This window comes from Neomonachus schauinslandi, chromosome 5, assembly GCF_002201575.2.
Source record: "Neomonachus schauinslandi chromosome 5, ASM220157v2, whole genome shotgun sequence".
NCBI classification, from domain to species: Eukaryota; Metazoa; Chordata; class Mammalia; order Carnivora; family Phocidae; genus Neomonachus; species Neomonachus schauinslandi.
The window spans coordinates 80,105,301-80,122,572 of NC_058407.1; the positions used below are offsets into that span (position 1 = coordinate 80,105,301).

At 41.8% G+C, this 17,272-nt stretch overlaps 1 protein-coding gene across 1 annotated transcript in view; it reads left to right on the forward strand.

Moving 5' to 3' along the window:
- Window positions 1-433: 433 nt before the first annotated feature.
- Window positions 434-17,272, forward strand: part of LMNTD1 (lamin tail domain containing 1) — a 437,084-nt gene continuing 420,245 nt past the window's right edge. Inside the window, exon 1 of the mRNA XM_044915214.1 lies at window positions 434-996. The gene's annotated coding sequence lies outside the window, so the exon portion shown is untranslated. The remainder of the gene's footprint in view (window positions 997-17,272) is intronic.

Below are 17,272 nucleotides of genomic sequence, written 5' to 3' on the forward strand. Positions count from 1 at the left end.
GGAGCGCTGGGGACGCGGCGGCGTCCGAAGCTCGGCGGCCGCCCAGCGCCTGTCCCGGCCGCGCCGCCCGTCGCGCCTCCCTCCGCCGCACTCGGCGGGCCGCGCGCCCCGCACTGGCGGGAGGCCCTGGCTCCCGGCGCGCCCTCTCCGCGCACCTCCCGGCCGGCGCTAAGGTGAGTGTGGACGCCCCTGGTGGGGCTGCCGCGGTGTGCTAGCGCGCGGGCAGCCTCTGCGCCGCCCGCAGGAGCCGCCCCCAGCGCCGCCGCTGGTCAAGCGAGGCTCCGCGAGGAGCGGGGCGGCAGGCGCCGTGCCGGACGGCGGAGTTGGCGGCCGGCTCGCTCCCGCGGCCGGTGCCTCTGGGCTGGGGGCCGGGCTCGGGCGGCCGGGCGGCTCCGCCCCTTCGCCGGGCCGCGGGCAGAGCGCGCGAGAGGAGCGGCGCGGGGGCGCCCCCCTCGGCCGGGCGCTCGGGTTACAGCGGCGGCTCCCCGGCTTCCCCGCCCGCGCCTCCCGGGTTCGCCGGCGCCGTGAGAGACATTGTAACGGAACTGGGACGCCAGCGCTGCATTGTGGGAGCTTTTAAAGCGGCGGGGAACGTGGCCCGGCCGCTCGGGCCCACCGGGCCAAGCTCACCCCGGCGCCCCTAGCACGGCCCCGCCGCCTCTCGTTCCACCACACACCCCACACCGCCGAGGCCTGTGGACCGGAAAGCCCGAAGTGGTGAGGTGACTGGTGCCTACTGACTCTCACAGGAGCACAGTCTTCCATAGCCCGGGGTGAGACTTGTAAAACTGCCCTCTACGGTCATCCCGGAAAGTAGGAGGCTTTTTCTGCAGACGCTTAAAGAAAAAGAAAAAGAAAAAAAAAAAAGCCCTTCCATCCCCCAAGAACTGGGTTTGAATTGCTTTTCCTCTGGAGTGGCAGTGATTCAGCGACCCCGTTCTCAGCAGCAGGCAGTGACAGAGACAGGAGACGAAAAACACAGCGAATGAATCAGACGTGAGTAACCAAGTTTAGAAAGAGCTGGGCTCAGATTCAGAAAACTGCCTTCTCCACCCCCCCACCCCCCCCCCCCCTAAAAACCGCAAACGGTCGAGGAAGAAAACCAGTGCTTTCATCGGGAAATGCAGATATGTATGTTGTTCTCCCTATTCCACCCCCCCCCCTTTTTAATTACTGTAGCCACTGGACAAAATTCGGTCTTTGGTCCAGGCTTGTGCTCACACATGCCCACAACTCAGCAGCAGCTATTAATTTGGAGGGAGATGGAGTGAAGATAGTGGATGAGATACAAGAAAACATTCCAATTATAAAATGCCCCTTTTAATTCTCCACTGTTTTTTTTAATCAAAACAGGGATATTAAATTTGAAGCAAACTTGTTACAGCTCATCTTATTGAGGGCCTGATTTGTTTTGTTTTGAGTTTGTGTTTGTAGGCCTTTTGTTTCTTCCTCTTGTTTTTTGACCTTTCTGGAGTTACTGCACAGCTCATTAGTCCCTTTAAGTTCGCGGTGAACTGAGGAGAGACAGAGATAGTAAGACTCAAATTTGGCTGATTAAGGTTTGGAGGATTTGAGGACAAGAATGAGTTCTCTATGATTCAAATGCAAAACCTGGGGGAATTTTATTTAAGGTGATTCTGTAGGGCATGGATTCTCTTCTCAGAGGACTTTTCCAGCTTTAATGTTAACATTTCCTGAGCGCTCATTCCCTTGTCAACCTTTCACTCCGCTGAACATCAGTCACCCGCCTAATTGCCAAATCTAATGGAAAAATTTAATCCCCATTTTGTCATCCCCTTTGTGGCATTTGCCAATTTTGACCTCCCCTTCCTTCTTAGAACTTTCCTCCCTTTTTTGTTGTTGCTGTTGTTGATAGTCATCCCACTTTTGTGGAGGTCTTGAAACAGGGCTGAGTGATAGCTGGCAGGATTGTGGCTCTTGTTAAACTAGGATTCAGGATCTTACCCAAGGACGTATCCTTTAACTTTCTGAGGAGGTAGTGGCAGTAAAAGAACCTTCATCTAGTTTCTGTTGGTCACCAGTAGGGTCTTGACCTCAATTTTATCATGCATCCAGAGCTGAACAGTGGACTGACTCATGACAACCAGCGTTTGTGTGACTAGCATTTAAATCAGGATGAAATTTACTGTGATAGTATAACCATGACCTCTGTTTAGGATAAGCACTTATGAGGATCCAGGTACCTGGTGAAGTATCCCCACCTTCAAACCAGAATGTGTCTTACTGATGGCTGCCAAAGTCAGTGAATTTACCTCTGTCCCGTCCTGAATAAATGCAGAAAAATCTCTTCTCTGCCTCAACCCCATGTGGTTAATGCATTCTTTCTTCAGTGTATAGTGCAATTTGTTTTAAGCTTTCTTGGCTGTAGTCACATCTGTTAAGCCGTCCTGAGATCACACCAAATGTCCTTGACAGGATTTGTAAACAACCCTTATTTCTGGTTTCTAATTATATTCCCAGAAGTAACCTAACTAGAATCCGTGAGTATTCATGCATTTCAAGCCCTGTGACATAATCGGATTTGATTTTCAAGAAAACAGTTGGAGAGGGTAGATTCAGAAAAGAGGAGAATCCCAAGAGAGAGACTTACGTGGAGAGCTGTGGGAATGAGGGGGTAGGAGACACCATCTAGAGATATATTACTATACCATTGCTAACTGTAAAAAAAGTTACCACAAACTTGGTAGCTAAAACCAAGAATGTGTTATCTTACAGTTCTGGAGGTCAGAAATTCTAAAATCAAGGTGTGGGCTGTGTCCCATCTGGAGTCTCTAGGGGAGAATCCATTTCTTTTCTTTTTCTAGCTTCTATGCCACCTGCTTTCCTTGGCTTGTGGCCCCTTCCTCCATCTTTAAGGCCAATAGTATATCATCTTCAAATCTTTCTCTCTTCTTGGGATCTCTGCTTCAAGGTTGGGGGTGTCTTTTTCTGTAAGGTAGGCAAAGAAAATAGGAATTGATATAGATACATTTCTAGCCATATTATGTTAAAACTGAACTGATTTGGATTACTTGTGGAAAGAGATGACAGTGTTTTAATCACTAGTCAAATCGTCGTAGGGTTAACTTACTTGACTGTAACATTGCTGAAGTGGTGTGGTTAGTCCAGCTAAACCTATATCCCTCTGGTGACTCATGGAACTGAAACCCAAGGTGTTAACACACTAAGAAAACCAGGTTCACATCTGCAGTTTCTGGGGATCAGTCCCTTTCTCTGGAAATCCCCGGCAACTCTTTTTTATGGTGTCCAGTGGAGTCATATTGCCAAGTTTGAGAAATATGCATCTAGACCAGCATTTCCCAAACTGGTCCACCAGGGAACATCATCCTATAAGATGGGATGCTGGGAAGACGGTTGCTCCATGCTTGGATAAGGTCCATGGAACACAGTTGTGACTACAGTTCAGGCCAGCCAAGAAGCTTATCAGTGGGTCAGATCCATCAAGGGCAAAGTGTTGGGAAATTTTTTCATGAGGAAGTCTAAGGGAGAAACAAACATTTTCTCACAACAGATAGGTATGTGTGCTGGCAGGGATAAATTACGGACTTACGACTAAAACTTGTAAGTTTCTTTATTACCTAGCCCTCCTAGCTTTCCTTCTTTTTCTCTACTTCTTTCCCCACTCTGTGCTTCACCCAGACTACTTACAGCTTCATTCCCTCTCAAACGGTGGCTCAGGACCACTTCTCATTCTCTTACCATGTAACCTTGAAATTGCCTGCTACTTTTAGAGCCACCCCCATCCTCCCCTAACCTTACCTCCACCTGCTTCGTAACGCCAGGGACTATGTTGTATTTATCACTGTATTCCCCATGCCTCATACAGGACCTGGCTCAGACTGGGAGCTCAATTAATATTAGTTGAAATAACGAACGAGTGAGTGACAATATAAATGGAACAAACTAATGTCACTTACTTGTCATACTTGTCTTTGATCTTGTCTTTAATTAATAAACATTTAAAAAAAGCAATAAGCTATGGTATTGTGCTAGGTTCTGAGATTACAAAAATTAATATGACATTATCCTTCTATGAACTCATAGTTCATCTGAGGAAACATGCTAAAAAAGAAAATGAGGCAGGTAATACTAGTTGCCTATCCCGTTTCCTTCCTTCCCTTCTCTCTTAGTAACAGAAATCTGATTTTGTGCCTAGCGAAAAGTCTCATTTCACAACCTTCCTTGCAGATGGGGGTTACTAAGTATAGGCCATGATACGTGGATGGGAGGTGTTGTATGGGACTCCTTATTTGTGTATGTGGTAGTGGGGGGTGGGGGTGCTAGCAGGGCTGACTCAAGAGTATTATCGCCTGGAATATAGTTGTGATAGATGGAGTCACAGCCACAATCTTGTGACATCAAGACTACCTGGAATCCTGAAGTCATATGCTAAAATTTGTACAGATGGGGTCATTTAGAGTTACTCAGCCTATCTTACCAAGCCTTCATTTAGTCACTGTTACTGATAAATTTGGAAGGAAAAGGGAAAAAGTCATCTCTTCTCTTCAGTAGACATGTGTGGAAAGCAAGTAAATATGGTATTCTTTCTCATTCTTAATGAATATCTTGTATGGATACTGAAACAAGATAAAGATCTATAAATACTGTGATTTATTTGACAAACAAAAAAGGGCTTTTTAGAAACAGAGCACAGTTCTCATATCTGTAGGAATTTTTAGTGTCATGATAGTTTCTTCTTTAAAAAAAAAAAAAAAAAGATTACCTACCAAGTCATAAACTACTCCTTAAAAGACTCTCCAATAGTTTGGTGGGGTCGGAGGGTGATGTGTTTTGTTAAACAATAAAGTGCAGTATGGAATGAAAATACAGCATAAACTGTAAATGGGAACTGCAACAGGCTCTACCAAAAGGAATACTTGCAAATATATTCAGAAACAGGATTTAAAATATGATTGGGTCCTCTTTCAGTAGAAGTTTTTTGAGAGGATAATCCCATGAAAATGAAAAAGTCTTTATTTTTTTATTATAGATTAGAAGAATGGATTTAATCAGCTGAGATTAATTATAGGGGACTCTTAAAGAGGCTATACTAGGATCAGTGTATTGGGGGAAAACGATGAATGTGGTACCTGGTGTTATGAAGTTGCATTTTTGTAAATACGTGAAGTAAAATCTGGTCTGTTTGGCATTCTTCCAACCTGAATGCTATTCACCAATCTCCCTATACTTCTGCAGTACTATAATTGAGGCTTATAGTGATGACCCTGAAATGACTTCTGAATCCTAGCAGAAAGATTAAATTATCTTTTGCTTTGCCTACATATATTTAATTATATGTTTATTAATTGCAAGCTGGAAATTTTATCTGTTTTATAACACTGCTGGATTAACCAGAACATGCTTATCAGGGACCACAATAGCAGAATTTATAGTTCATGGGAGGAAAAAAAAAACCGAGAAGGTGATTAAAAATATTTTTTTTAATTTAAAATTTAAATTTTTAAAAATTTAAAATAATTAAGAATAATTATTACAAAATAATTTAGAATCATCCAGCCACATTTTTAAGAATTGCAACAAATGTATTGGTTAATGATAAATGCTACATAGCTAATTTTTAAAATATGTATATTAATTCATGTTCTGTAGTAAGAAAAGTTAGAGTATGAATAAATAAGTCTTCATTTTGGATTTGATAGACTGTGGTCTGTTAGTGTCTGCAAGAGAGCAGATACTAGGTATAGGCCTAGGAATATTATAAATTAAGTTGGGTTGTATGTCCAAATTTGGTTTAGGGTCCTGTTAAGTTTCTCCTTGTTTCATTGTTGTTTTTTTTTCCAGAGATGTATTACTCTGGTGACAATAAAGGACCTCTAATAAACATATGGAGTGAACATGTGTCTGAGGTAGGGTTCCCTGGAAGTGGAGCCTGAGACAGGGATTCTGATGCAAGTGACTTATTGGGAGCATGCCTCAGGAGAAGGGGAGGGGAGGTTGCATAGTACAGTGGGGAAAAAATAAAGCCAAGTAAGGACATGGTCTCAGCAGGAGAACTGCTTCAGCCTGATTCTGTGGGGAATTCTAAAGCTGGAATTGCACCACAGAGTCGGTCCCTTGGGTCAAGGAGGCTGGCCTTTTGCACCCCCACTGTCAGTCACTCATTGGCTGGGGGTTGGTGGTAACCCCCAAGGCAAGGCACCCTCTGTTCCCCCAAAGGCAAAGGTACTCTCTGAGAGGAGGGCAGCTACAGTTTGCAACCAATGCTCACGGCAGCTAGGGGTGCAGGTACCAGTCTGAGAAGAGGATCTGCGCAGGGCATCAGCAACATCCACTACATGTTATAGACCCAGAACAACCCTTAATGATACTATAACAACTGAAGCATACCTCTAAAAGCACTACAGAGGCCAAACAACATGTATGACCTTGTTTCTAAAGTTGTACTTTCAGAGTACAACTAGGGATGCAAAGAACATATCTCCTTTTGTGGCATGTACTCTCCCTCTCCTCTCACCTACCCTTTGTGCCAACCAGTGGTCGCTGGTGGTGGCTTCAGGGACTGAGGCAAGGTGCCCAGCAGGGAAGGAACTAAGGATGTTAGGAAAATTCAGGATCAATTCAGAGAAGCTAGAATGGCACTAGGGAACTCTTCGGTTAAGGCTTATATCTGAGGCCAACTTGCCAGTCTCCCCCTTTCTTTTCTTCCACTGGTTCTAGAAACATACTTGCCTGCTTATCTTTCCTTTGTCAATCCCGTTGCTGCTCACCAGCATTTCTGTCTCCCTTGGCATCCTCCAGAGCCCTATTTATCTTTCTTCAAACAGCTTTTCTACCATTCCTTATGTAACAATCAACTTCAGCTTTTCTGACATTTTTGAATAGTTTGACAGCTAAATATGATGGTGGGTGTGGGGAGAGGGAATAGAGTAAAAATCCTTCCCATGCTCTTCCCTTTCCTAGATTTAGCTCAATAAGCCAAACCCAACATGGGTATTATGGGTGGGTCTTTGGGAAAAACAGGCCATGTAGTTGATTCACTTGCATTTCAGGGGAGCACCCAGAGGCTGTTCTGCGAGGTTCTCAGTGAAGGCTCTGGGATGCAATGTGAGAGTAAAGAAGGTAGGCAACTCCAGAGGAGATACAGGAGTGGGCAGGTGTTACAGGAGCAGGGACAAGGCAGTGCATACTTGTCCTCTAGCAAACTCAAGGACTTTCCTTCTCTTCCCTCTCCTGTCCCTTCACCCCCAGACCTTCCACTGAAGACACCATTTAAGACTAATGGAAGAAATGTTGACAACTGAGAATAGGTTGGTCTGGGGCAGGAGTGGCAAGATACTGGCTACTATAGGCTCTGAAGGAAGAGAGGAAAATCATAATTTTTTTTTCTAATCTGGGAAAGGAAGAGACATTCCCTATACCTTGAAGCTGGGGTAGAAATAAACGATTTCAAGAACTACTGATATTGCAATTGTAAATACCACCACTATGGCTTCAATCAGAACGACATTCCCTAATATTGTACTCCAGTAAGCAGTGGGTTGGGGGTGGCCTCTGGCAGTACAGTCCACGTGAGTGCTGTGTGGCACAGTGGGAGGTAGGGGGTGGGCCTGGTTAGGACATTGATGTATCCTCATCCCATGCCTGACATTTTCCAAGAGACATTTTCCCCTTCCCTTGCCTCTGGAGATCCCAGTCTTCCTCACCTGTATGGGAAAAGTCAACACATTTAAATATAAGAACTTTAAAAGAACTCTAAGGCCCTTTTCTCAGAGATTTGGAAAGTTGCCAAGACAGATCATAGTTCAAGTCCTGACTCTGCTTCTTACTACCTGGGTGACCAGGGGCACATTATTCAGGGTCTCAGACCTTAGTTTTCTTACCTCAAAACAAATAAGGTGTGAGAGAGGAGAAGGTAATAGTAGTAGCACAAAAAGAGTTATTATGATTAATTAGAATAGCGTGTGTACAGCATTCGGCACAGTGCCTGGTCATGTAAGTGTTGTTGTTATTATCTGCAGGCTCTTAGGTGGGAAGATACTTCCGGCAAATCCAATAATTATAATTATCCGTTTCAATATACTCTGTGCAAGGCATTGTTCTAAATGCTTCTCGTACATTAACTTTTTTAATACAACAACTTTATCAGGTAGGCACTATTATTTGACCCATTTTGTAGATTAGGAAGTCAAAGCAGAGAGAGATTAAGCACATTACCCAAGATTCATTGTTAGATAGTAGCAGAGCTGGGATTCAAACCCAGGAAGTGGGGCTCCAAATCTGTAGTCTTTACCAGTACAGTATGTAGTTAAAGAGTAGGGCAAGAATCAAAAATAGCTGGTAGACTGAAGTGTAGAATTGGCACAAGTTCAAAGTGAAAAGATCACCACAGTGGCATCACAAATTGAGGTCTGGGTTAAGCAGGTTCCTTCACCTGTGCTGAGGGTGATGGGTGGGGAGTGAGGAGTGGGCTAGCCCAGCAGTATCAAAGACTCCTCATCATAGACGGTTCACATAGCAAAAGAAGTTAAACTATTTTTTAGAAGGATTGGTAAGTTTCCAGGTCGATATACAATGAAATCGGGAAAGTAGCCCACAGACGACCATGACTAAGGTAACCATGTGCATTTTAAAGGACATTCCTGGTCGTGTGTATCTTTTACTGGGTAACAGACCATACTAGGAGATGACCCAGTGAGTGCTAGTTCTTACTGCTTAAATCAGCTTTGTGACCCTGGGCAAGTCCTTTTGCTTTCCGGGACCTCTGGAAGATGGAAGTATGATCTGCCAGTGATTTTTTGAACGCCAGGATTGACTGGCGGATCTGGCTGCCTAGTGGGAGGACCCTCTCCCTCTTCTGTTCCCTGTGTATCCCCCATGTGTGTTTATTTCAAGAGGGCTGCATTTCCAGGTGGGACTGCATTGTTCTTATACCAAGGGCTTACAAAATTACCTACAATGTCACATGTAGATCTAACATTCTGAATATGTGAATCATAAATAATTGATGCCATTGAAAGAGAGGAGACATGGCAGAATAGGCTTGCTTCCATTTCTAGTAATGACCCAAATAGCAGTTCCAAATCCAACTGAAAAATCCAGAAAAAAATTTTTAGGTAAGACTTTAAAATAGATTTGCACCACGAACATAATATCAAGTGAATGTAATACTATTATATATTTTTTACTTTATTCTGTGACTTCACTCTTAGCATTCAATTTATATATTAATTTGTGAGCACTGGTTTTCAAAAAAGTCATTATTCTGTGAGGTCTATGAACCAATAGAGCTTTACAACAAATAAATGAACAAAGAGTGGGTACCCTAAGAAGAAATAGCCTCCTGTTACTTGTTGCCTTTAAAACTGGGAAGTCCATCTACTAATAGGGGTCATGACAGCATGTCAAACTTAAGAAAAACTGCACAATACTCCAGTGATTCTAGATGGAAGTAGATAATCAATTCAGCTTTGGGTAGTTTCAGAGAGTAAATCAGGAAAAGGAAATCTTTTTCTTCTCCTCAGGGCAGAGACATTTTTTGTTTTGTGTTTTAATTTTAGCACCTTATGTTCCCTAAGGAAGTGTTGGTTAAAACAAAAACTATGTACTAGAACCCAAATGTCAGAAATTAATCAAAGATGGAGTAGCATGTCAGTCTCCTGTCTCTTGTATAAAAGAGTAATCATGATTGTACTATGGGGGTCTTTGTAGGCAAGGGCTCCTAGTCCTGCCTGGTCATTTTATACAGGAGCAAATGAGGGGGTTATTAGGAAAAAAATCAAGGTAAAAAAGGCAAAACAAGCAAGACAAAATGAAATATGGGAGTTAAAATTCCAGACCTTGGCAGTCAACACCCATGCCTGGGTGCTGTGCAGAAAAAGGAAACCAAGGGAGACCCGATGGCATCGTCATTAAAGGCAGGTGATTTTAATTACTGTCTTTCTAGTAGGCTGAAGTTGGGAAAGGAAGTGGTGATTTGGAGGAAGAACTATTTTGCACATAATTATTTTACTGTGAGAGCTCAAGGACATCCTTAGGATATGTTTTAGAGACAGTGCAGAAATCACATGAATGATTAAAATTCACATTTCTAAGATTGAGAGAAAGTAGACTATAGGTAAATGATTTCCTAATTTAATATAGGCAGAAAAGAAGATGCATTGGGAAGTAACAGGTTTGGAAGAGGTTTGAAAGGCTTCAGTACTGGGTTATAATCCTCCTAGGGCATGGACAACATCTTGGAGTTCTTTTCTCTACTTTCAAACCTACTCTCCTCCACCAGCCAGTTCAGTAGTTACTATGTATGTAAGAGGCACCCGAGTGAGTCTTTCTGTTAGATAAATTAATGCACTTTTCAGAGCTCTCTTTAGAGAGTCTGAGTGAGGACAGTTATAAAAGGTTATAAAAAGGATAGAATATTTGAGAATGAAATATATTGAAGTCTTTAATGCTGTTAGTTTTAACCCTTCTTCCTCCTGGCTATCTTAACCCCTCTTGAAGGTGAGAGAACAGAGCACTATAGATGGCTCCAGGCAAACTGACAAGTGTGTGCATTAGCATTAGCGTCAGTATGGTGGTGCTGATTTGGCGCAATTTATTTAATGTGTTTGGGTCTCAGTTTCTGCATGTGTAAAAAGGGATGACTGTAATGAGTATTTACCAAATAGAGTGGTTGAACGGTTAACTGTGTGTGGCCTAGAATAGACTGCAGTTCAAGTTCACTATTATCCTTGATCTTTCTACTGAAACCAGAAGTTTTGGGTTGGAGGCCTGATCTTTCAGTGAGGTGCTCCCTTTTATATGATATCTTATGTTGGGACAAGAACTCAGGTGTGAGATCAGAAACCTAGTCTCTCAGTGAGGAGTGGGGAAGAGGGAACTTGACGGCCTGGTGATGATTCAGAAATGAGGACAAATACCAGTTGCGGTTCTTAGCCCCCAGGTGGGTATTAGAAAGAAGAGTTTTTTCCTGTACTTGTTTTGTTTTTGGTCCATCCTGCTGATAAACATCCTCACTCAGAACTTATTACTGCACGTGAAAATACTGGAAAACCAGGCCCCTGAAATGTCATTGCTTTTCTTTTTTTAAATCAGTCTTTTATTGAAAATCTGAGCCCAGACTTGACAATATTTTTGTGAATGAGTTCTGTGTGGCAAGGCAGGGGCTGAGCAGGAGGAGGCTTTTCTTGGTGTTGACTGTGAATGCCTGTTTGTTGCTTCGTGAAGTTGGCTTTGGGTAGTCAGGTATAGGAAAATCTTAAGAGTCTCATGGCAGCTTTTCAAAAACTCTTTAAAACTGGGCACAGAACTTCACAGTCTCACCCCCATCTAAGCAGCCTCTAGCAGGAGGAAGCAGAACAGCTGTGAGATATCTGTTCAGGGCAGTATTACATAGGCATGAAGCAGTATGCTCCATCTTTAAGTAATTCAGGACTGCCAGTAAAGTTCCCTGTCATGGCACAACTGAAGCTGAAAAAATTTGAATTATAGCCTGTCGAGCTGGAAGGGATTTTAGAGCTCATCTCATCCAATCCCTTCAATTTCCAGTTGAGGAATCAAATCCAGAGATATCTAGGGACCTGCTCAAGATAATGCAGCTAATTAGGCTCAAAGTTAAGACTCCAGACAGAATACAAACAAACATTTGTATTGAAACCTCACATCATTTCTATCCCTTGTTTCATCAACTTTTATCTCTCTGCAAAATAGTTAACATAGCAGCAAGCTGGAGTAAAAGAAATTTGTGAGCAAAATTGTGCCAACATGTTTAGGATTGTATTAATATTCTCTGAAACCACAAAAAAAACATTTGATTAAATAGTTTGCAGCCAATTTGAGAATTTGTTTATTTTCTTTTTTTTTTTTTTTTTTTTTTTTTTAAAATTTTTTTTGCGAGAGAGAAAATGAGAGACAGAGAGCACGAGAGGGGGGAGGGTCAGAGGGAGAAGCGGACTCCCCGCCGAGCAGGGAGCCCGATGCGGGACTCGATCCCGGGACTCCAGGATCATGACCTGAGCCGAAGGCAGTCGCTTAACCAACTGAGCCACCCAGGCGCCCAGAGAATTTGTTTATTTTCGAAGTGTGCTTTCATTTTCAGAAGTTAAAGAAATCTTTGTTCCGTGTTCAGGCTTTAAAGGCTGGGCTCTTGATGCCCATGGCAATGGTTCATTGTTGCTGGTGCCTCTGTTACACCAAATACTGCTTCAAAAGCAATTCGAGGCTTGGGCTTTTTAGAGGAGCCCAAAGTCATGTCTTTCTGATTATAGTACGTGCAGTTGTCAAGTGAGAGAAACCAGTATCTCTTGGTGAGTTCTGCAATCAATGGGCTGTGAGCAGTCAGACTCACAGAGAACAGCCGTCCACTGCATTTAAGATACAGGACTTACCCCCCAGATCAGGCTGCCTGAAATCACCTTTTTACTTAAGATCAAGCATCTTCAGAAGTCATGTTATAAGCAGTAGGGTAACTATTAAGTTGTACTGGAATAGAACAGCTAGAAAAACCAAATGTGTACTGGAAAGGTGGGAAGAGGCTTATACTGGGTATATTTGTAGGGACCCTGTTTAGATGTGTCTTTTCTGCCATGAAGATTCTTCTGATTTGCATTTTGATAGGTTTTCCTTTTTTTAATTTTAAATCACGAACTTTCCTTGTGCCAATTAAAGAAAAATGAAATAGAAGTCAATTACTCCTTAAATTCCTCTCAGCCTATGAACATTCTTTCTTTACACGTAGTCGCTTGTACGCTGCCTCTCTGAACCTGAGACCTTCTTTGCAGTAAGTAAATTCCTACTGGTCGGACCAGAGAAAACTCAATCCCCAGTTGTTCTCATCCTTCCCCCTGAGAGATCCTGCATATGTCAGTCTTTATTTCTCTTCCCTCCCTCAACTTTGTCTTTCCCTCTGCTTATCTTTCTTGATATATACTTGTTGAGGTAGAGACAGGAGCACGGGGGACTTTTCCTCCCTTCCCTGATTATTTTACAGAACCCTCTCCCCCACATCTGTGTTTAGTATTTTTTCTCTTCCATTTTGTTCCCCCAAATCTAGCTGTAATGCATGGCTGATAAGCACCATTCATTTTGCTTGTGATAAACCTTGAAGGAGGAAAAATCAACCTAAAGAGCCAGTGCCAGAATGCTTTTGAAAGTTCCCCTTGGCTTTTCATGAAAGTATTCATTTCCCATTTCCTACTCTCTACCATATCCTTCTCTACTTAAACATAATTTCCTTATTAAAAATATTTTTAAAAATTATTTCTAGCTAATAGTTCCATTTTGAGAGCTACAGGACAGTATTGTCTTCCATTACTTTTCATTGCAGATAGACCACAGGAGGTAAGTGAGCCCTTTTGAAATAACTTTGGAACCTGGCCATTTTTAGAACATTGTTTCTATGAGAAAATGAATTCCCAGCTTTTAGAACAAGATTTATTTTAAGTTGGGTATTTCCTCTGTGTGTTTGATAACAAAAATCTTTTTGATGTGGTAACATAAAATCAAAGAGACCTGCCTTAGTTTTTACCTTGTTGAATATTCTCATAATAGAAAAAAATAACGTGTTTGTTATATTCTTTTGTGTTTGTATGACATTCTGGAGGCCTTGCAGTGTACGTTATTGGTGTTTTATAATTTTGAACAATCAGTATATGGAGAATGCAGTTGCCTGCTGCTTCTGTTCTTCCTTTCTTCTGCGTACATGGACAGACCATATTTCCCAGTCTCCCCTGTAGTGCCGTGTGGCTGTGTGACTGGATACTTGCCAGTGGAATATGAGTACAAGTGATGTAAGGAAATTCTACTTTATCTGCTTCAGAGGATATCCCTGGCCGGAGACTCCCTGGCTGTCCCCTATTTAGCCAGCTGGAATGGCGACACCCGGAGCCCTGCAAGCCAACAGCTGATGGCAGAGCTGCTCCCTGCCTGGGCGTCCAACGGCTGACTGGAGCAGAGTTGCCCACCAAGCTGGAATGCTTATCTTGCACTGTTAACTGGGAGACAAATAAACTTCATTGTTCTTTGAACCACTGAATTTGGGGTTTTCTTTCTTACAGTAGCTTTAGCCTACTCTATAATACTACTACAGAAATTATTTTACAAGATGTCTGTTGTAAAGTATTTTACCTCAATGTAGATTACCTCAATAATCAAACTATATAAGCAAGAAGTAATTTTCTTCAGAAAACAAAGCTCTCGACATTTTCAGTTGTTTTCCTCTGATTCTGATAGTTTCTCTATACATTAAGAAATTAATAAGGCTAAATTTAATCTCCCATTCACACATAAAAATCTGTTTACCAAAGGCAGATATATTTTCCAGAGACTAGTCATTTGAAAGGGGTAATATGTTCTGACCTTCATTGTATCTATTAAAGGAAAATAAGTAAAAGGATACCCATTTCAGAAGCACATTTCTTTGGTATCCTATGATAATCACATTTTAATTAGGGCTAAATTCTGCTTATGATCATATGTACTCCTAAGAAACAAGATTCTTCAGGGGTCACCCTATAATACCATAATGGAAAAAAGCATAAAGCAAGGTTAATATCATCAAATTTCCAAAAAAAAAAAAGTATGAATTGGACTGAGGGTAGAATCACATACACCTGTTCATGGTTTGGTTTTTTTTTATACCCATATTTGGTATTATACTTAATGGTGCTTCTTTGCTGAGTATTTTTGTTTGTGTATTTGTTGGTTTGCCTTGTTTTCCTCACAAAGCAAAATCGTATTTATAATTTAGGTTTTTTTTGGTAAAGTTCTTCTATCAGAATAGATATTAACAAAATAATAGAAAATATGAAAGTTAAAATAAATAGTGCGAAATTAGCCTATGGCTAAAAAAACAAACGTGGCTTTTGAATGACATAAGGGTGAATTCATTTCTCTCAATCCTAAAATTGAAGAGGTAGAAAAGGGATTACAGCATAATCTATGATCTCATAAAACTCATAAAAACTAAATGAATATTATAATATTCTCAGAACCCCAAGTGAGTTCTGAGAAAATACATGGAAGATGATAAAATAGGCATTAGCTATAGGAACATCGTCCATTCTCTCTAATAGCAAATGCATTTTTTTTTAAAAATACAATACTGAGCTTTAATTCTCTCTGCCGGTACCAAAATAATGGTAGTTGTTATCTAGATCTTCATTACACTTATGAAGTTTTCTACTTCAACCTTACACTGACATCTGTGGAACTTTGCTTTAGTAAACATTGTTGCCTCTCTTCCACCAGTTCCTGGCTGCCTGACTAATCTAGGTAAAAGCATCATAATGAGCCATCAGACTGACCAAAAAAAAAAAGAACATGCTTATGGAGGGGCAGGGTGTGGTATAGTATAGATTACAGATCTGAAAAGAGCCTTGACAAATTTTCTACTTCTTTCTGTATTGAAAGATATAAACCACACATTATAGGCAATTGACTGCTGTGTGACAATTTATGTAGAGGCTTGGTCCAAAAAGTCTGGAGAACTGAGTTCTAATGGTGGCTTTAGTACTCCTTAACTCTATGACAATCCAAGCTGGGCTTCAACTTCCTTTTCTGAAATAAGAGTGCTGTATCCATACTTGTTTTCCCCAAGCCCACTCTAAAGGAAGTCTGTACCTACAGGATATTACACGGCATAAAACTCTTTATTTTAAAATAAAAATAAAGACATGCTTAAAGAGGAAACACTATCACAATGGGAAGGAGTAGTAAAATGGCTGAGGAACATGTGACTATGGGAATGCATCTAAAACAGAGGTCAGCAAATTACAGCCAGCAGGCCAAATCCAGCCTGCTGCCTGTCTTCTTAAGAGCGGAGAATGACTTTTCCACTTTTAATTTTTTTAAATCCAAAGACTAATATTTTGTAAAACATTAACATTATATGAAATTCAAATATCAGTGTCCATAAATAAAGTTTTATTGAAACAGAGTCATACTCATTTATGTGTTGTAGCTGCTTTCACACTACAACAGCAGAGTTTAGTAATCATAGCAGACACCATATGGCCTGCAGAGGCTGACATATTTACTATCTATCCTTTATGGAAAGTTTCCAACCCTTTCTCTAAAAGATCCAAGGTAGAAATGTCCAGTGGCAGTTGGAATTTAGATTTTGGAATGATCCACAAGAAGCAACAGTTTAAAGTGTGGGAGTTGATGAAGTCAAGGAAGAGATTAAAGAGGTCTAGAGAAAGCACCTCGTGGAAGGTCACTTTTGACAAGTTGGGAGAGGAAGAAATCAGAATCCTTGACAGAAGCAAGGAAGGCACAGTTAGGGCATGGTATGTCTCCTGGAAGCCAAGCAATGGAGTGAGTTCAAGATGAGTTGGTAAGAACAGACATGTCAGAATGAATAAGGTAAACTGAATAATAAAACAGTTCATTGGATTTGGTGATTAGAAGTCATTGGTGGCCTCTGAGAGCAACTTTGATGAAACAATGTGGCATTCGCCTGTTTTCAGGAGATCCAGGAGCGAACAGATTTACCCTAGAAAGGAAACCAAGAAGATAACAATCTGAAGGGATTGTAAAACCAAGGGAAGTTGACTTTTGTTTGCTTGCTTGTTCATTGTTATTCATAGGAAAGTACTGAGAGTGTTTGTAGGCCTAACAGAAGCATCCAGGAGAAAGGTGAAAAGAGGAGACTGAGGGACAGAGCTGAGCAAAGGCAATGTCAGGAAGAGGAACAGGGAAAGGTGGGATGATGACAGAGTTGAAGAGAGAAAAGGCAAAACTCCCTCTGAAGCAGTAAAGAAGAAACGAGTGGAAGCACAAAATTTGAAGGGGGGAGGCAGAAACGGGTGTCATGACAAGTGGTAAGATCACCTTTAAAGAATAAGGGAGATGGGATTGTGATGAGGCATTTCAGGAGGAGACACGAATAATGTCTTGCATGAAGCTGTACAAAGTCCACCGGAGGGTTTGAAAGGACTGCTGAGAAAAACTACTTGATATGGTTTTGTAATCTTTCCCCAGTGTTTGGCAGCTTAGATACGGAGATGGAAAAGAAAGTTGAGATGATCAGGGACTGGTATTAATGTGGAAGACTCAAGAAGAGTTAAGGGGTGGAATGAGTGTTAAAAAAGACAGTGTTGAAATAATTTGTCTTGGGCGCCTGGGTGGCTCAGTTGGTTAAGCGACTGCCTTCGGCTCAGGTCATGATCCTGGAGTCCCGGGATCGAGTCCCGCATCGGGCTCCCTGCTCGGCAGGGAGTCTGCTTCTCCCTCTGAGCCTCCTCCCTCTCATGCTCTCTGTCTCTCATTCTCTCTCCCTCAAATAAATAAATAA